Here is a 25,146-nt window from a genome sequence, read left to right as displayed (position 1 = left end):
ATAAACTTGGAAATATCTACACCGCGATCTGTATAAACAAGGAAATATCTTCACCACGATCTGTATAAACATGTAAATATCTACACCGCTATCTGTATAAACATGGAAATATCTACAACGCGATCTGTATAAACATGGAAATATCTACAGCGCCATCTCTATAAACGTTGAAATATCTACACTGCCATCTGTAAAAACATGGAAATATATACACAGTCATCTGAATAAACATGTGAATAAATACACCACCATCTCTATAAACATGGAAATACCTACAATACCATCTGTATACACATGGAAATATCTACACAGACATCTGTATAAGTATGGAAATATCTACACCGCCATCTGTATAAACATGGAAATATCTACACTGCCATCTGTAGAAAGATGGATATATCTACACCGCTATCTCTATAAATACGGAAATATCTACACCGCCATCTCTATAAACATGAAAATATCTACACTGCCATCTCCATAAAGATGGAAGTATCTACTCCGCAATGTGTATAAACACGGAAATATCTACACCACCATCTGTCAAAACATGGAAATATCTACACCACCATCTGTCAAAACATGGAAATATCTACACCGCTATCTGTATAAACATGGAAATATCTACACCGCCATCTGTATAAACATGGAAATATCTACACGGCCATCTGTGTATAGATGGAAATATCAACAACGCCATCTGTACAAACGTGGAAATATCTACACCGCTATCTCTATAAACATGGAAATATCTGCACAGCCATCTGTAAAACATGGAAATACCTCTACAGTCATCTGTATAAACATGGAAATATCTACAATGCCATCTGTATACACATGGAAATATCTACACAGCCATCTGTATAAACACGTAAATATCTACAGTGCTATCTCTATAAACATGGAAATATCTTCACCGCCATCTCTATAAACATGAAAATATCTACACTGCCATCTCCATAAACATGGAACTAACTACTCCGCCATCTGTATAAACATGGAAACATCTACACCGCCATCTGTGTGATTAAGGAAATATCTACAATGCCATCTGAATAAAGATATAAATATCTGCACTGCGAGCTGTATAAACATGTAAATATCTGCATCGTTATCTGTATAAACGTGGAAATACCAACACATCTATTGGTATAAACATGGAAATATCTGCAACGCCATCTATATAAACATGGAAATATCTACACCGCTATGTCTATAAACATGGAAATACCTACACCGCTATCTCTATAAACATGGAAATATCTACACCGCTATCTGTATAAACATGGAAATATCTACACCGCTATCTGTATAAACATGGAAATATCTACAGCGCCATCTGTATAAACATGGAAATATCTACACCGCGATCTGTATAAACATGGAAATATCTACACAGTCATCTGAATAAACATGGAAATATCTACACCACCATCTGTATAAACATGGAAATACCTACAATACCATCTGTATACACATGGAAATATCTACACAGACATCTGAATAAGTATGGAAATATCTACACCGCCATCTGTATAAACATGGAAATATCTACACTGCCATCTGTAGAAAGATGGAAATATCTACACCGCTATCTCTATAAATACGGAAATGTCTACACCGCCATCTCTATAAACATGAAAACATCTACACTGCCATCTCCATAAAGATGGAACTATCTACTCCGCCATGTGTATAAACACGGAAATATCTACACCACCATCTGTCAAAACATGTAAATATCTACACCGCTATCTGTATAAACATGGAAATATCTACACCGCCAACTGCATGTCCATGGAAATATCGACGCTGCCATCTGTATACACAAGGAAATATCTACACGGCCATCTGTGTATAGATGTAAATATCAACAACGCCATCTGTACAAACATGGAAATATCTACACCACTATCTCTATAAACATGGAAATATCTGCACAGCCATCTGTAAAACATGGAAATACCTCTACAGTCATCTGTATAAACATGGAAATATCTACAATGCCATCTGTATACACATGGAAATATCTACACAGCCATCTGTATAAACATGTAAATATCAACACTGCTATCTCTATAAACATGGAAATATCTACACCGCCATCTCTATAAACATAAAAATATCTACACTGCCATCTCCATAAACATGGAACTAACTACTCCGCCATCTGTATAAACATGGAAACATCTACACCGCCATCTGTGTGAATAAGGAAATATCTACAATGCCAACTGTATAAAGATATAAATATCAGCACCGCGAGCTGTATAAACATGGAAATATCTACATCGCTATCTGTAAAAGCGTGGAAATACCAACACATCTATCGGTATAAACATGGAAATATCTACAACGCCATCTATATAAACATGGAAATATCTACACCGCTATGTCTATAAACATGGAAATACCTACACCGCTATCTCTATAAACATAGAAATATCTACACCGCTATCTGTATAAACATGGAAATATCTACACCGCTATCTGTATAACCACGGAAATATCTACACCGCGATCTGTATAAACATGGAAATATCTACACCGCGATCTGTATAAACATGGAAATATCTACAGCGCCATCTCTATAAACGTTGAAATATCTACACTGCCATCTGTAAAAACATGGAAATATATACACAGTCATCTGAATAAACATGTGAATAAATACACCACCATCTCTATAAACATGGAAATACCTACAATACCATCTGTATACACATGGAAATATCTACACAGACATCTGTATAAGTATGGAAATATCTACAACACCATCTGTATAAACATGGAAATATCTACACTGCCATCTGTAGAAAGATGGAAATATCTACACCGCTATCTCTATAAATACGGAAATATCTACACCGCCATCTCTACAAACATGAAAATATCTACACTGCCATCTCCATAAAGATGGAAGTATCTACTCCGCCATGTGTATAAACACGGAAATATCTACACCACCATCTGTCAAAACATGGAAATATCTACACCACCATCTGTCAAAACATGGAAATATCTACACCGCTATCTGTATAAACATGGAAATATCTACACCGCCATCTGTATAAACGTGGAAATATCTACACGGCCATCTGTGTATAGATGGAAATATCAACAATGCCATCTGTACAAACATGGAAATATCTACACCGCTATCTCTACAAACATGGAAATATCTGCACAGCCATCTGTAAAACATGGAAATACCTCTACAGTCATCTGTATAAACATGGAAATATCTACAATGCCATCTGTATACACATGGAAATATCTACACAGCCATCTGTATAAACACGTAAATATCTACAGTGCTATCTCTATAAACATGGAAATATCTACACCGCCATCTCTATAAACATGAAAATATCTACACTGCCATCTCCATAAACATGGAACTAACTACTCCGCCATCTGTATAAACATGGAAACATCTACACCGCCATCTGTGTGATTAAGGAAATATCTACAATGCCATCTGAATAAAGATATAAATATCTGCACTGCGAGCTGTATAAACATGGAAATATCTACATCGTTATCTGTATAAACGTGGAAATACCAACACATCTATCGGTTAAACATGGAAATATCTACAATGCCATCTGTAGAAAGATGGAAATATCTACACCGCAATCTGTGTAAACATGGAAATATCTACACCGATATCTGTAAAAACATGTAAATATCTCCACCGCTATCTGTATAAACATGGAAATACCAACACCACGATCTGTATAAACATGGAAATATCTACAGCGCCATCTCTATCAACATTGAAATATCTACACTGCCACCTGTAAAAACATGGAAATATCTACACAGTCATCTGAATAAACATGGAAATATCTACAACACCATCTCTATAAACATGGAAATACCTACAATACCATCTGTATACACATGGAAATATCTACACAGACATCTGAATAAGTATGGAAATATCTACACCGCCATCTGTATAAACATGGAAATATCTACACTGCCATCTGTAGAAAGATGGAAATATCTACACCGCTATCTCTATAAATACGGAAATGTCTACACCGCCATCTCTATAAACATGAAAACATCTACACTGGCATCTCCATAAAGATGGAACTATCTACTCCGCCATGTGTATAAACACGGAAATATCTACACCACCATCTGTCAAAACATGTAAATATCTACACCGCTATCTGTATAAACATGGAAATATCTACACCGCCAACTGCATGTCCATGGAAATATCTACGCTGCCATCTGTATACACAAGGAAATATCTACACGGCCATCTGTGTATAGATGTAAATATCAACAACGCCATCTGTACAAACATGGAAATATCTACACCACTATCTCTATAAACATGGAAATATCTGCACAGCCATCTGTAAAACATGGAAATACCTCTACAGTCATCTGTATAAACATGGAAATATCTACAATGCCATCTGTATACACATGGAAATATCTACACAGCCATCTGTATAAACATGTAAATATCAACACTGCTATCTCTATAAACATGGAAATATCTACACCGCCATCTCTATAAACATAAAAATATCTACACTGCCATCTCCATAAAGATGGAACTAACTACTCCGCCATCTGTATAAACATGGAAACATCTACACCGCCATCTGTGTGAATAAGGAAATATCTACAATGCCAACTGTATAAAGATATAAATATCAGCACCGCGAGCTGTATAAACATGGAAATATCTACATCGCTATCTGTAAAAGCGTGGAAATACCAACACATCTATCGGTATAAACATGGAAATATCTACAACGCCATCTATATAAACATGGAAATATCTACACCGCTATGTCTATAAACATGGAAATTCCTACACCGCTATCTCTATAAACATAGAAATATCTGCACCGCTATCTGTATAAACATGGAAATATCTACACCGCTATCTGTATAACCACGGAAATATCCACACCGCGATCTGTATAAACATGGAAATATCTTCACCACGATCTGTATAAACATGGAAATATCTACACCCCTATCTGTATAAACATGGTAATATCTACACCACCATCTATATAAACATGGAAATATCTACACCGCTCTCTATAAACATGGAAATATCTACACCGCGATCTGTATAAACATGGAAATATCTACAGCGCCATCTCTATAAACATTGAAATATCTACACTGCCATCTGTAAAAACATGGAAATATCTACACAGTCATCTAAATAAACATGGAAATATCTACACCACCATCTGCATAAACATGGAAATACCTACAATATCGTCTGTATACACATGGAAATATCTACACAGACATCTGTATAAGTATGGAAATATCTTCACTGCCAACTGTATAAACATGGAAATATCTACACCGCGATCTGTATAAACATGGAAATATCTTCACCACGATCTGTATAAACATGTAAATATCTACACCGCTATCTGTATAAACATGGAAATATCTACACCGCAATCTGTATAAACATGGAAATATCTACAGCGCCATCTCTATAAACGTTGAAATATCTACACTGCCATCTGTAAAAACATGGAAATATATACACAGTCATCTGAATAAACATGTGAATAAATACACCACCATCTCTATAAACATGGAAATACCTACAATACCATCTGTATACACAGGGAAATATCTACACAGACATCTGTATAAGTATGGAAATATCTACACCGCCATCTGTATAAACATGGAAATATCTACACTGCCATCTGTAGAAAGATGGAAATATCTACACCGCTATCTCTATAAATACGGAAATATCTACACCGCCATCTCTATAAACATGAAAATATCTACACTGCCATCTCCATAAAGATGGAAGTATCTACTCCGCCATGTGTATAAACACGGAAATAACTACACCACCATCTGTCAAAACATGGAAATATCTACACCGCTATCTGTATAAACATGGAAATATCTACACCGCCATCTGCATGTCCATGGAAATATCTACGCTGCCATCTGTATAAACATGGAAATATCTACACGGCCATCTGTGTATAGATGGAAATATCAACAACGCCATCTGTACAAACATGGAAATATCTACACCGCTATCTTTATAAACATGGAAATATCTGCACAGCCATCTGTACAACATGGAAATACCTCTACAGTCATCTGTATAAACATGGAAATATCTACAATGCCATCTGTATACACATGGAAATACCTACACAGCCATCTGTATAAACACGTAAATATCTACACTGCTATCTCTATAAACATGGAAATATCTACACCGCCATCTGTATAAACATGAAAATATCTACACTGCCATCTCCATAAACATGAAACTAACTACTCCGCCATCTGTATAAACATGGAAACATCTACACCGCCATCTGTGTGAATAAGGAAATATCTACAATGCCTTCTGTATAAAGATATAAATATCTGCACCGCGAGCTGTATAAACATGGAAATATCTACATCGTTATCTGTATAAACGTGGAAATACCAACACATCTATCGGTATAAACATGGAAATATCTAAAACGCCATCTATATAAACATGGAAATATCTACACCGCTATGTCTATAAACATGGAAATACCTACACCGCTATCTCTATAAACATGGAAATATCTACACCGCTATCTGTATAAACATGGAAATATCTACAACGCTATCTGTATAAACATGGAAATATCTACACTGCGATCTGTAAATACATGGAAATATCTACACCGCGATCTGTATAAACATGGAAATATCTTAACCACGATCTGTATAAACATGGAAATATCTACACCGCTATCTGTATAAACAGGGTAATATCTACACCACCATCTATATAAACATGGAAATATCTACACCGCTCTCTGTATAAACAAGGAAATATCTACACCGCGATCTGTATAAACATGGAAATATCTACAGCGCCATCTCTATAAACATAGAAATATCTACACTGCCATCTGTAAAAACATGGAAATATCTACTCAGTCATCTGAATAAACATGGAAATATCTACACCACCATCTGTATAAACATGGAAATACCTACAATACCATCTGTATACACACGGAAATATCTACACAGACATCTGTATAAGTATGGAAATATCTACACCCCCATCTGTATAAACTTGGAAATATCTACACCGCGATCTGTATAAACAAGGAAATATCTTCACCACGATCTGTATAAACATGTAAATATCTACACCGCTATCTGTATAAACATGGAAATATCTACACCGCGATCTGTATAAACATGGAAATATCTACAGCGCCATCTCTATAAACGTTGAAATATCTACACTGCCATCTGTAAAAACATGGAAATATATACACAGTCATCTGAATAGACATGTGAATAAATACACCACCATCTCTATAAACATGGAAATACCTACAATACCATCTGTATACACATGGAAATATCTACACAGACATCTGTATAAGTATGGAAATATCTACACCGCCATCTGTATAAACATGGAAATATCTACACTGCCATCTGTAGAAAGATGGAAATATCTACACCGCTATCTCTATAAATACGGAAATATCTACACCGCCATCTCTATAAACATGAAAATATCTACACTGCCATCTCCATAAAGATGGAAGTATCTACTCCGCCATGTGTATAAACACGGAAATATCTACACCACCATCTGTCAAAACATGGAAATATCTACACCACCATCTGTCAAAACATGGAAATATCTACACCGCTATCTGTATAAACATGGAAATATCTACACCGCCATCTGTATAAACCTGGAAATATCTACACGGCCATCTGTGTATAGATGGAAATATCAACAATGCCATCGGTACATACATGGAAATATCTACACCGCTATCTCTATATACATGGAAATATCTGCACAGCCATCTGTAAAACATGGAAATACCTCTACAGTCATCTGTATAAACATGGAAATATCTACAATGCCATCTGTATACACATGGAAATATCTACACAGCCATCTGTATAAACATGTAAATATCTACACTGCTATCTCTATAAACATGGAAATATCTACACCGCCATCTCTATAAACATGAAAATATCTACACTGCCATCTCCATAAACATGAAACTAACTACTCCGCCATCTGTATAAACATGGAAACATCTACACCTCCATCTGTGTGAAGAAGGAAATATCTACAATGCCATCTGTATAAACATATAAATATCTGCACCGCGAGCTGTATAAACATGGAGATATCTACATCGCTATCTGTATAAACGTGGAAATACCAACATATCTACTGGTATAAACATGGAAATACCTACAACGCCATCTATATAAACATGGAAATATCTACACCGCTATGTCTATAAACATGGAAATACCTACACCGCTATCTCTATAAAAATGGAAATATCTACACCGCTATCTGTATAAACATGGAATTATCTACACCGCTATCTGTATAAACATGGAAATATCTACACCGCGATTTGTATAAACATGGAAATATCTTCACCACGATCTGTATAAACATGGAAATATCTACACCGCTATCTGTATAAACATGGTAATATCTACACCACCATCTGTATAAACATGGAAATATCTACACCTCCATCTGCATAAACATGGAAATATCTACAATGCCATCTCTATAAACATTGAAATATCTACACTGCCATCTGTAAAAACATGGAAATATATACACAGTCATCTGAATAAACATGGAAAAAAATACACCACCATCTGTATAAACATGGAAATACCTACAATACCATCTGTATAAACATGGAAATATCTACACTGACATCTGTAGAAAGATGGAAATATCTACACCGCTATCTCTATAAATATGGAAATATCTTCACCGCCATCTCTATAAACATGAAAATCTCTACACTGCCATCTCCATAAAGATGGAAGTATCTACTCCGCCATGTGTATAAACACGGAAATATCTACACCACCATCTGTGAAAACATGGAAATATCTACACCGCTATCAGTACAAACATGGAAATATCTACACCGCCATCTGCATGTCCATGGAAATATCTACGGTGCCATCTGTATAAACATGGAAATATCTACACGGCCATCTGTGTATAGATGGAAATATCAACAACGCCATCTGTACAAACATGGAAATATCTTCACCTCTATCTCTATAAACATGGAAATATCTGCACAGCCATCTGTAACACATGGAAATAACTCTACAGTCATCTGTATAAACATGGAAATATCTACAATGCCATCTGTATACACATGGAAATATCTACACAGCCATCTGTATAAACATGTAAATATCTACACTGCTATCTCTATAAATATGGAAAAATCTACACCGCCATCTCTATAAATATGAAAATATCTACACTGCCATCTCCATAAACATGAAACTAACTACTCCGCCATCTGTATAAACATGGAAACATCTACACCGCCATCTGTGTGAATAAGGATATATCTACAATGCCATCTGTATAAAGATATAAATATCTGCACCGCGAGCTGTATAAACATGGAAATATCTACATCGCTATCTGTAAAAACGTGGAAATACCAACACATCTATCGGTATAAACATGGAAATACCTACAACGCCATCTATATAAACATGGAAATATCTACACCGCTATGTCTATAATCATGGAAATACCTACACCGCTATCTCTATAAACATGGAAATATCTACACCGCTATCTGTATAAACATGGAAATATCTACACCGCCATCTGTATAAACATGGAAATATCTTCACTGCCATCTGTAGAAAGATGGAAATGTCTACACCGCTATCTCTATAAATATGGAAATATCTATACCGCCATCTCTATAAACATGAAAATATCTACACTGCCATCTCCATAAAGGTGGAAGTATCTACTCCGCCATGTGTATAAACACGGAAATATCTACACCACCATCTGTGAAAACATGGAAATATCTACACCGCTCTCTGTGTAAACATGGAAATATCTACACCGCCATCTGCATGTCCATGGAAATATCTACGCTGCCATCTGTATAAACATGGATATATCTACACGGCCATCTGTGTATAGATGGAAATATCAACAACGCCATCTGTACAAACATGGAAATATCTACACCGCGATCTCTATAAACATGGAAATATCTGCTCAGCAATCGGTAAAACATGGAAATACCTCTACAGTCATCTGTTTAAACATGGAAATATCTACAATGCCATCTGTATACACATGGAAATATCTACACAGCCATCTGTATAAACATGTAAATATCTACACTGCTATCTCTATAAACATGGAAATATCTACACTGCCATCTCTATAAGCATGAAAATATCTACACTGCCATCTCCATAAACATGGAACTACTCCGCCATCTGTATAAACATGGAAACATCTACACCGCCATCTGTGTGAATAAGGAAATATCTACAATGCCATCTGTATAAAGATATAAATATCTGCACCGTGAGCTGTATAAACATGGAAATATCTACATCGCTATCAGTATAAACGTGGAAATACCAACACATCTATCTGTATAAACATGGAAATATCTACACCGCGATCTGTATAAACATGGAAATATCTACAGCGTCATCTCTATAAACATTGAAATATCTACACTGCCATCTGTAAAAACATGGAAATATATACACAGTCATCTGAATAAACATGGAAATAAATACACCACCATCTGTATAAACATGGAAATACCTACAATACCATCTGTATACACATGGAAATATCTACACAGACATCTGTATAAGTATGGAAATATCTACACCGCCATCTGTATAAACATGGAAATATCTACACTGCCATCTGCAGAAAGATGGAAATATCTACACCGCTATCTCTATAAATATGGAAATATCTACACCGCCATCTCTATAAACATGAAAATATCTACACTGCCATCTCCATAAAGATGGAAGTATCTACTCCGCCATGTGTATAAACATGGAAATATCTACACCACCATCTGTGAAAACATGGAAATATCTACACCGCTATCTGAACAAACATGGAAATATCTACACCGCCATCTGCATGTCCATGGAAATATCTACACTGCCATCTGTATAAACATGGAAATATCTACACGCTCATCTGTGTATAGATGGAAATATCAACAACGCCATCGGTACAAACATGGAAATATCTACACCGCTATCTCTATATACATGGAAATATCTGCACAGCCATCTGTAAAACATGGAAATACCTCTACAGTCATCAGTATAAACATGGAAATATCTACAATGCCATCTGTATACACATGGAAATATCTACACAGCCATCTGTATAAACATGTAAATATCTTCACTGCTATCTCTATAAACATGGAAATCTCTACACCGCCATCTCTATAAACATGAAAATATCTACACTGCCATCTCCATAAACATGGAACTAACTACTCCGCCATCTGTATAAACATGGAAACATCTACACCGCCATCTGTGTGAATCAGGAAATATCTACAATGCCATCTGTATAAATATATAAATATCTGCACCGTGAGCTGTATAAACATGGAAATATCTACACCGTGATCTGTATAAACATGGAAATATCTACACCACGATCTGTATCAACATGGAAATATCTTCACCACGATCGGTATAAACATGGAAATATCTACACCGCTATCTGTATAAACATGGTAATATCTACACCACCATCTATATAAACATGGAAATATCAACACCGCCATCTGCATAAACATGGAAATATCTACAATGCCATCTGTAGAAAGATGTAAATATCTACACCGCAATCTGTGTAAACATGGAAATATCTACACCGATATCTGTAAAAACATGGAAATATCTACACTGCTATCTGTATAAACATGGAAATATCTACACCGCAATCTGTATAAACATGGAAATATCTACAGCATCATCTCTATAAACATTGAAATATCTACACTGCCATCTGTAAAAACATGGAAATATATACACAGTCATCTGAATAAACATGGAAATAAATACACCACCATCTGTATAAACATGGAAATACCTACAATACCATCTGTATACACATGGAAATATCTACACAGACATCTGTATAAGTATGGAAATATCTACACCGCCATCTGTATAAACATGGAAATATCTACACTGCCATCTGCAGAAAGATGGAAATATCTACACCGCTATCTCTATAAATATGGAAATATCTACACCGCCATCTCTATAAACATGAAAATATCTACACTGCCATCTCCATAAAGATGGAAGTATCTACTCCGCCATGTGTATAAACATGGAAATATCTACACCACCATCTGTGAAAACATGGAAATATCTACACCGCTATCTGTACAAACATGGAAATATCTACACCGCCATCTGCATGTCCATGGAAATATCTACGCTGCCATCTGTATAAACATGGAAATATCTACACGCTCATCTGTGTATAGATGCAAATATCAACAACGCCATCGGTACAAACATGGAAATATCTACACCGCCATCTCCATGTCCATGGAAATATCTACGCTGCCATCTGTATAAACATGGAAATATCTACACGGCCATCTGTGTATACATGGAAATATCAACAACGCCATCGGTACATACATGGAAATATCTACAACGCTATCTCTATATACATGGAAATATCTGCACAGCCATCTGTAAAACATGGAAATACCTCTACAGTCATCTGTATAAACATGGAAATATCTACAATGCCATCTGTATACACATGGAAATATCTACACAGCCATCTGTATAAACATGTATATATCTACACTCCTATCTCTATAAACATGGAAATATCAACACCACCATCTCTATAAACATGAAAATATCTACACTGCCATCTCCATAAACATGAAACTAACTACTCCGCCATCTGTATAAACATGGAAACATCTACACCTCCATCTGTGTGAATAAGGAAATATCTACAATGCCATCTGTATAAACATATAAATATCTGCACCGCGAGCTCTATAAACATGGAAGTATCTACATCGTTATATGTATAAACGTGGAAATACCAACATATCTACCGGTATAAACATGGAAATACCTACAACGCCATCTATATAAACATGGAAATATCTACACCGCTATGTCTATAAACATGGAAATACCTACACCGCTATCTCTATAAACATGGAAATATCTACACCGCTATCTGTATAAACATGGAAATATCTACACCGTGATTTGTATAAACATGGAAATATCTTCACCACGATCTGTATAAACATGGAAATATCTACACCGCTATCCGTATAAACATGGTAATATCTACACCACCATCTGTATAAACATGGAAATATCTACACCTCCATCTGCATAAAAATGGAAATATCTACAATGCCATCTCTATAAACATTGAAATATCTACACTGCCATCTGTAAAAACATGGAAATATATACACAGTCATCTGAATAAACATGGAAATAAATACAGCACCATCTCTATAAACATGGAAATACCTACAATACCATCTGTATAAACATGGAAATATCTACACTGCCATCTGTAGAAAGATGGAAATATCTACACCGCTATCTCTATAAATTTGGAAATATCTACACCGCCATCTCTATAAACATGAACATCTCTACACTGCCATCTCCATAAAGATGGAAGTATCTACTCCGCCATGTGTATAAACACGGAAATATCTACACCACCATCTGTGAAAACATGGAAATATCTACACCGCTATCAGTACAAACATGGAAATATCTACACCGCCATCTGCATGTCCATGGAAATATCTACGGCGCCATCTGTATAAACTTGGAAATATCTACACGGCCATCTGTGTATAGATGGAAATATCAACAACGCCATCTGTACAAACATGGAAATATCTTCACCTCTATCTCTATAAACATGGAAATATCTGCACAGCCATCTGTAAAACATGGAAATACCTCTACAGTCATCTGTATAAACATGGAAATATCTAAAATGCCATCTGTATACACATGGAAATATCTACACAGCCATCTGTATAAACATGTAAATATCTACACTGCTATCTCTATAAACATGGAAATATCTACACCGCCATCTCTATAAATATGAAAATATCTACACTGCCATCTCCATAAACATGAAACTAACTACTCCGCCATCTGTATAAACATGGAAACTTCTACACCGCCATCTGTGTGAATAAGGATATATCTACAATGCCATCTGTATAAAGATATAAATATCTGCACCGCGAGCTGTATAAACATGGAAATATCTACATCGCTATCTGTATAAACGTGGAAATAACAACACATCTATCGGTATAAACATGGAAATATCTACAACGCCATCTATATAAACATGGAAATATCTACACCGCTATGTCTATAAACATGGAAATACCTACACCGCTATCTCTATAAACATGGAAATATCTACACCGCTATCTGTATAAACATGGAAATATCTACACCGCTATCTGTATAAACATGGAAATATCTACACCGCGATCTGTATAAACATGGAAATATCTTCACCACGATGTGTATAAACATGGAAATATCTACACCGCTATCTGTATAAACATGGTAATATCTACACCACCATCTATATAAACATGGAAATATCTACACTGCCATCTGCATAAACATGGAAATATCTACAATGCCATCTGTAGAAAGATGGAAATATCTACACCGCAATCTGTGGAAACATGGAAATATCTACACTGATATCTGTAAAAACATGGAAATATTTACACCGCTATCTGTATAAACTTGGAAATGTCTACACCGCGATCTGTATAAACATGGAAATATCTACAGCGCCATCTCTATACACATTGAAATATCTACACTGCCATCTGTAAAACATGGAAATATCTACACAGTCATCTGAATAAACATGGAAATATCTACACCACCATCTGTATAAACATGGAAATACCTACAACACCATCTGCATACACATAGAAATATCTACACAGACATCTCTATAACTACGGAAATATCTACACCGCCATCTGTATAAACATGGAAATATCTACACTGCCATATGTAGAAAGATGGATAATATCTACACCGCTATCTCTATAAATATGGAAATATCTACACCGCCATCTCTATAAACATGAAAATATCTACACTACCATCTCCATAAAGATGGAAGTATCTACTCCGCCATGTGTACAAACACGGAAATATCTTCACCACCATCTGTGAAAACATGGAAATATCTACACCGCTATCTGTATAAACATGGAAATATCTACACCGCCATCTGCATTTCCATGGAAATATCTACGCTGCCATCAGTATAAACATGGAAATATCTACACGGCCATCTGTGTATAGATGGAAATATCAACAACGCCATCTGTACAAACATGGAAATATCTACACCGCTATCTCTATAAACATGGAAATATCTGCACAGCCATCTGTAAAACATGGAAATACCTCTACAGTCATCTGTATAAACATAGAAATATCTACAATGCCATCTGTATACACATGGAAATATCTACACAGCCATCTGTATAAACATGTAAATATCTACACTGCTATCTCTATAAACATGGAAATATCTACACCGCCATCTCTATAAACATGAAAATATCTACACTGCCATCTCCATAAACATGGAACTAACTACTCCGCCATCTGTATAAACATGGAAACAACTACACCGCCATCTGTGTGAATAAGGAAATATCTACAATGCCATTTGTATAAAGATATAAATATCTGCACCGCGAGGTGTATAAACATGGAAATATCTACATCGCTATCTGTATAAACGTGGAAATACCAAAACATCTATCGGTATAAACATGGAAATATCTACAATGCCATCTATATAAACATGGAAATAGCTACACCGCTATGTCTATAAACATGGAAATACCTACACCGCTATCTCTATAAACATGGAAATATCTACACCGCTATCTGTATAAACATGTTAATATCTACACCGCTATCTATATAAACATGGAAATATCTACACCGCGATCTGTATAAACATGGAAATATCTACACCGCGATTTGTATAAACATGGAAATATCTACAGCGCCATCTCTATAAACATTGAAATATCTACAGTGCCATCTGTAAAAACATGGAAATTTCTACACAGTCATCTGAATAAACATGGAAATATGTACACCACCATCTGTATAAACATGGAAATACCTACAATACCATCTGTATACACATGGAAATATCTACACAGACATCTGTATAAGTATGGAAATATCTACACCGCCATCTGTATAAACATGGAAATATCTACATTGCCATCTGCAGAAAGATGGAAATATCTTCACCGCTATCACTATAAATATGGAAATATCTACACCGCCATCTCTATAAACATGAAAATATCTACACTGCCATCTCCATAAAGATGGAAGCATCTACTCCGCCATGTGTATAAACACGGAAATATCTACACCACCATCTGTGAAAACATGGAACTATCTACACCGCTATCTGTACAAACATGGAAATATCTACACCGCTATGTCAATAAACATGGAAATACCTACACCGCTATCTCTATAAACATGGAAATATCTACACCGCTATCTGTATAAACATGGAAATATCTACACCGCTATCAGTATAAACATGGAAATATCTACACCGCGATTTGTATAAACATGGAAATAGCTTCACCACGAGCTGTATAAACATGGAAATATCTACACCGCTATCTGTATAAACATGGTAATATCTACACCACCATCTATATAAACATGGAAATGTCTACACCTCCATCTGCATAAACATGGAAATATCTACAATGCCATCTGTAGAAAGATTGAAATATCTACACCGCAATCTGTGTGAACATGGAAATATCTACTCCGATATCTGTAAAAACATGGAAATATCTACCCCGCTATCTGTATAAACATGGAAATATCTACACTGCGATCTGTATAAACATGGAAACACCTACACCGCTATCTCTATAAACATGGAAATATCTACACCGCTATCTGTATAAACATGGAAATATCTACACCGCTATCTATATAAACATGGAAATATCTACACCGCGATCTGTATAAACATGGAAATATCTACACCGCGATTTGTATAAACATGGAAATATCTACAGCGCCATCTCTATAAACATTGAAATATCTACAGTGCCATCTGTAAAAACATGGAAATATCTACACAGTCATCTGAATAAACATGGAAATATCTACACCACCATCTGTATAAACATGGAAATACCTACAATACCATCTGTATACACATGGAAATATCTACACAGACATCTGTATAAGAATGGTAATATCTACACCGCCATCTGTATAAACATGGAAATATCTACACTGCCATCTGTAGAAAGATGGAAATATCTACACCGCTATCTCTATAAATATGGAAATATCTACACCGCCATCTCTATAAACATGAAAATATCTACACTGCCATCTCCATAAAGATGGAAGTATCTACTCCGCCATGTGTACAAACACGGAAATATCTACACCACCATCTTTGAAAACATGGAAATATCTACACCGCTATCTGTATAAACATGGAAATATCTACACCGCCATCTGCATGTCCGTGGAAATATCTACGCTGCCATCTGTATAAACATGGAAATATCTACACGGCCATCTGTGTATAGATGGAAATATCAACAACACCATCTGTACAAACATGGAAATATCTACACAGCTATCTCTATAAACATGGAAATATCTGCACAGCCATCTGTAAAACATGGAAATGCCTCTACAGTCATGTGCATAAACATGGAAATATCTACAACGCCATCTGTATACACATGGAAATATCTACACAGCCATCTGTATAAACATGTAAATATCTACACTGCTATCTCTATAAACATGGAAATATCTACACCGCCATCTCTATAAACATGAAAATATCTACACTGCCATCTCCATAAACATGGAACTAACTACTCCGCCATCTGTATAAACATGGAAACATCTACACCGCCATCTGTGTGAATAAGGAAATATCTACAATGCCATCTGTATAAAGATATAAATATCTGCACCGCGAGCTGTATAAACATGGAAATATCTACATCGCTATCTGTATAAACGTGGAAATACCAACACATCTATCGGTATAAACATGGAAATATCTACAACGCCATCTATATAAACATGGAAATATCTACACCGCTATGTGTATAAACATGGAAATACTTACACTGCTATCTCTATAAATATGGAAATATCTACACCGCTATCTGTATAAACATGGAAATATCTACACCGCTATCTGTATAAACATGGAAATATCTACACCACGATCTGTATAAACATGGAAATATCTACACCACGATCTGTATGAACATGGAAATATCTTCACCACGATCTGTATAAACATGGAAATATCTACACCGCTATCTGTATAAGCATGGTAATATCTACACCACCATCTATATAAACATGGAAATATCTACACCGCCATGTGCATAAACATGGAAATATCTGCAATGCCATCTGTAGAAAGATGGAAATATCTACACCGCAATCTGTGTAAACATGGAAATATCTACACCGATATCTGTAAAAACATGGAATTATCTACACCGCTATCTGTATAAACATGGAAATATCTACACCGCGATCTGTAGAAACATGGAAATATCTACAGCGTCATCTCTATAAACATTGAAATATCTACACTGCCATCTGTAAAAACATGGAAATATATACACTGTCATCTGAATAAACATGGAAATAAATACACCACCATCTCTATAAACATGGAAATACCTACAATACCATCTGTATACACATGGAAATATCTACACAGACATCTGTATAAGTATGGAAATATCTTCACCGCCATCTGTATAAACATGGAAACATCTACACTGCCATCTGTAAAACATGGAAATACCTCTACAGTCATCTGTATAAACATGGAAATATCTACAATGCCAACTGTATACACATGGAAATATCTACACAGCCATCTGTATAAACATGTAAATATCTACACTGCTATCTCCATAAACATGGAAATATCTACACCGCCATCTCTATAAACATGAAAATATCTACACTGCCATCTCCATAAACATGAAACAAACTACTCCACCATATGTATAAACATGGAAATATCTACACCTCCATCTGAGTGAATAAGGAAATATCTACAATGCCATCTGTATAAAGATATAAATATCTACACCGCGAGCTGTATAAACATGGAAATATCTACATTGCTATCTGTATAAACGTGGAAATACCAACATATCTATCGGTATAAACATGGAAATATCTACAACGCCATCTATATAAACATGGAAATATCTACACCGCTATGTCTATAAACATGGAAATACCTACACCGCTATCTCTATAAACATGGAAATATCTACACCGCTATCTGTATAAACATGGAAATATCTACACCGCGATCTGTATAAACATGGAAATATCTACACCGCTATGTCTATAAACATGGAAATACCTACACCGCTATCTCTATAAACATGGAAATATCTACACCGCTATCTCTATAAACATGGAAATATCTACACCGCTATCTGTTTAAACATGGAAATATCTACACCGCGATCTGTATAAACATGGAAATATCTACACCGCGATTTGTATAATCATGGAAATACCTTCACCACGATCTGTATAAACATGGAAATATCTACACCGCTATCTGTATAAACATGGTAATATCTACACCACCATCTATATAAACATGGAAATATCTACACCTCCATCTGCATAAACTTGGAAATATCTACAATGCCATCTTTAGAAAGATGGAAATATCTACACCGCAATCTGTGTAAACATGGAAATATCTACACCGATATCAGTAAAAACATGGAAATATCTACACCGCTATCTGTATAAACATGGAAATATCTACACTGCGATCTGCAAAAACATGGAAATATCTACACAGTCATCTGAATAAACATGGAAATATCTACACCACCATCTGTATAAACATGGAAATACCTACAATACCATCTGTATACACATGGAAATATCTACACAGACATCTGTATAAGTATGGAAATATCTACACCGCCATCTGTATAAACATGGAAATATCTACACTGCCATCTGTAGAAAGATGGAAATATCTACACCGCTATCTCTATAAATATGTAAATATCTACACCGCCATCTCTGTAAACATGAAAATATCTACACTGCCATCTCCATAAAGATGGATGTATCTGCTCCGCCATGTGTATAAACACGGAAATATCTACACCACCATCTGTGAAAACATGGAAATTTCTACACCGCTATCTGTATAAACACGGAAATATCTACACCGCCATCTGCATGTCCATGGAAATATCTACGCTGGCATCTGTATAAACATGGAAATATCTACACGGCCATCTGTGTATAGATGGAAATATCAACAACGCCATCTGTACAAACATGGAAATATCTACACCGCTATCTCTATAAACATGGAAATATCTGCACAGCCATCTGTAAAACATGGAAATACCTCTACAGTCATCTGTATAAACATGGAATTATTCTCAATGCCATCTGCATACACATGGAAATATCTACACAGCCATCTGTATAAACATGTAAATATCTACACTGCTATCTCTATAAACAGGGAAATATCTACACCGCCATCTCTATAAACATGAAAATATCTACACTGCCATCTCCATAAACATGGAACTAACTACTCCGCCATCTGTATAAACATGGAAACATCTACACCGCCATCTGTGTGAATAAGGATATATCTACAATGCCATCTGTAGAAAGATATAAATATCTGCACCGCGAGCTGTATAAACATGGAAATATCTACATCGCTATCTGTATAGACGTTGAAATACCAACATCGCCATCGGTATAAACATGGAAATATCTACAACGCCATCTATATAACCATGGAAATATCTACACCGCTATGTCTATAAACATGGAAATACCTACACCGCTATCTCTATTAACATGGAAATAACTACACCGCTCTCTGTATAAACATGGAAATATCTACACCGCTATCTATATAAACATGGCAATATCTACACCGCGATCTGTATAAACATGGAAATATCTACACCGCGATTTGTATAAACATGGAAATATCTTCACCACGATCTGTATAAACATGGAAATATCTACACCGCTCTCTGTATAAACATGGTAATATCTACACCACCATCTATATAAACATGGAAATATCTACAACGCTATCTGTATAAACATGGAAATATCTACACCGCGATCTGTATAAACATGGAAATATCTACACCGCGATCTGTATAAACATGGAAATATCTTCACCGCGATCTGTATAAACATGGAAATATCTACACCGCCATCTGTATAAACTTGGTAATATCTACACCACCATCTATATAAACATGGAAATATCTACACCACTATCTGTATAAACATGGAAATATCTACACCGCGATCTGTATAAACATGGAAATATCTACAGCGCCATCTCTATAAACATTGAAATATCTACACTGCCATCTGTAAAAACATGGAAATATCTACACAGTCATCTGAATAAACATGGAAATATCGACACCACCATCTGTATAAACATGGAAATACCTACAATGCCATCTGTATACACATGGAAATATCTACACAGACATCTGTATAAGTATGGAAATATCTACACCGCCATCTGTATAAACATGGAAATATCTACACTGCCATCTCTAGAAAGATGGAAATATCTACACCGCTATCTCTATAAATATGGAAATATCTACACCGCCATCTCTGTAAACATGAAAATATCTACACTGCCATCTCCATAAAGATGGAAGTATCTACTCCGCCATGTGTATAAACACGGAAATATCTACACCACCATCTGTGAAAACATGGAAATTTCTACACCGCTATCTGTATAAACACGGAAATATCTACACCGCCATCTGCATGTCCATGGAAATATCTACGCTGGCATCTGTATAAACATGGAAATATCTACACGGCCATCTGTGTATAGATGGAAATATCAACAACGCCATCTGTACAAACATGGAAATATCTACACCGCTATCTCTATAAACATGGAAATATCTGCACAGCCATCTGTAAAACATGGAAATACCTCTACAGTCATCTGTATAAACATGGAATTATCCTCAATGCCATCTGTATACACATGGAAATATCTACACAGCCATCTGTATAAACATGTAAATATCTACACTGCTATCTCTATAAACATGGAAATATCTACACCGCCATCTCTATAAACATGAAAATATCTACACTGCCATCTCCATAAACATGGAACTAACTACTCCGCCATCTGTATAAACATGGAAACATCTACACCGCCATCTGTGTGAATAAGGATATATCTACAATGCCATCTGTAGAAAGATATAAATATCTGCACCGCGAGCTGTATAAACATGGAAATATCTACATCGCTATCTGTATAGACGTTGAAATACCAACATCGCCATCGGTATAAACATGGAAATATCTACAACGCCATCTATATAACCATGGAAATATCTACACCGCTATGTCTATAAACATGGAAATACCTACACCGCTATCTCTATTAACATGGAAATATCTACACCGCTCTCTGTATAAACATGGAAATATCTACACCGCTATCTATATAAACATGGCAATATCTACACCGCGATCTGTATAAACATGGAAATATCTACACCGCGATTTGTATAAACATGGAAATATCTTCACCACGATCTGTATAAACATGGAAATATCTACACCGCTATCTGTATAAACATGGTAATATCTACACCACCATCTATATAAACATGGAAATATCTACAACGCTATCTGCATAAACATGGAAATATCTACACCGCGATCTGTATAAACATGGAAATATCTACACCGCGATCTGTATAAACATGGAAATATCTTCACCGCGATCTGTATAAATATGGAAATATCTACACCGCTATCTGTATAAACTTGGTAATATCTACACCACCATCTATATAAACATGGAAATATCTACACCACTATCTGTATAAACATGGAAATATCTACACCGCGATCTGTATAAACATGGAAATATCTACAGCGCCATCTCTATAAACATTGAAATATCTACACTGCCATCTGTAAAAACATGGAAATATCTACACAGTCATCTGAATAAACATATAAATATCGACACCACCATCTGTATAAACATGGAAATACCTACAATGCCATCTGTGTACACATGGAAATATCTACACAGCCATCTGTATAAACATGTAAATATCTACACTGCTATCTATATAAACATGGAAATATCTACACCGCCATCTCTATAAACATGAAAATGTCTACACTGCCATCTCCATAAACATGGAACTAACTACTCCGCCATCTGTATAAACATGGAAACTTCTACACCGCCATCTGTGTGAATAAGGAAATATCTACAATGCCATCTGTAAAAAGATATAAATATCTGCACCGCGAGCTGTATAAACATGGAAATATCTACATCGCTATCTGTATAGACGTTGAAATACCAACATCGCCATCGGTATAAACATGGAAATATCTACAACGCCATCTATATAACCATGGAAATATCTACACCGCTATGTCTATAAACATGGAAATACCTACACCGCTATCTCTATAAACATGGAAATATCTACACCGCTATCTGTATAAACATGCAAATATCTACACCGCTATCTATATAAACATGGAAATATCTACACCGCGATCTGTATAAACATGGAAATATCTACACAGCGATTTGTGTAAACATGGAAATATCTTCACCGCGATCTGTATAAACATGGAAATATCTACACCGCTATCTGTATAAACATGGTAATATCTACACCACCATCTATATAAACATGGAAATATCTACACCGCTATCTGTATGAACATGGAAATATCTACACCGCGATCTGTATAAACATGGAAATATCTACACCGCGATCTGTATAAACATGGAAATATCTTCACCGCGATCTGTATAAACATGGAAATATCTACACCGCTATCTGTATAAACTTGGTAATATCTACACAACCATCTATATAAACATGGAAATACCTACACCGCGATCTGTATAAACATGGAAATATCTACAGCGCCATCTCTATAAACATTGAAATATCTACACTGCCATCTGTAAAAACATGGAAATATCTACACAGTCATCTGAATAAACATGGAAATATCTACACCACCATCTGTATAAACATGGAAATACCTACCATACCATCTGTATACACATGGAAATATCTACACAGACATCTGTATAAACATGGAAATATCTACACTGCCATCTGTAGAAAGATGGAAATATCTACACCGCTATCTCTATAAATATGGAAATATCTACACCGCCATCTGTATAAACATGAAAATATCTACACTGCCATCTCCATAAAGATGGAAGTATCTACTCCGCCATGTGTATAAACACGGAAATATCTACACCACCATCTGTGAAAACATGGAAATTTCTACACCGTTATCTGCATAAATATGGAAATATCTACACCGCTATCTCTATAAACATGGAAATATCTACACCGCCATCTGTATAAACATGGAAAAACCTATACAGTCATCTGTGTAAACATGGAAATATCTACACCACCATCTGTATAAACATGGAAATATCTACAATGCCATCTGTATACTCATGGAAATACCTACACAGCAATCTGTGTATAGATGGAAACATCAACACCGCCATCTGTACAAACATGAAAATATCTACACTGCTATCTCTATAAACATGGAATTATCAACACTGCGGTCTGTATAACATGGAAGTATCTACACCGGTATCTATATAAACATGGAAATATCTACACCGCGATCTGTATAAACGTGGAAATGTATACAGCGCTATCTGTATAAACATGGAAATATCTGCACCGCTATCTCTATAAACATGGTAATATCTTCAAAGCCATCTGTATAAACATGGAAATACCTACACAGTCATATGTAGGAACATGGAAATATCTACACTGCCATCTGTATAAACCTAGAAATATCTACACAGCCCTCTGTATAAATATGGAAATATCTGCCTAGGCCTCTGTGTAAACATGGAAATATCTGTACCGCTATCTGTATAAACATGGAAATACCTACACAGCTGTCTCTAAAGACATGGAAATATGTACACCGCTATGTGTATAAACATGGAAATATCTCCACTGCTGTCTGTAAAAACATGGAAATATCTCCAACGTTATCTGTCTAAACATGGAAATATCT

The sequence above is a fragment of the Pan paniscus genome, chromosome 20, assembly GCF_029289425.2.
Source record: "Pan paniscus chromosome 20, NHGRI_mPanPan1-v2.0_pri, whole genome shotgun sequence".
Taxonomy (NCBI): Eukaryota; Metazoa; Chordata; class Mammalia; order Primates; family Hominidae; genus Pan; species Pan paniscus.
The sequence above is the reverse complement of the archived record's forward strand: the minus strand, read 5'-3'. Positions refer to the sequence as shown.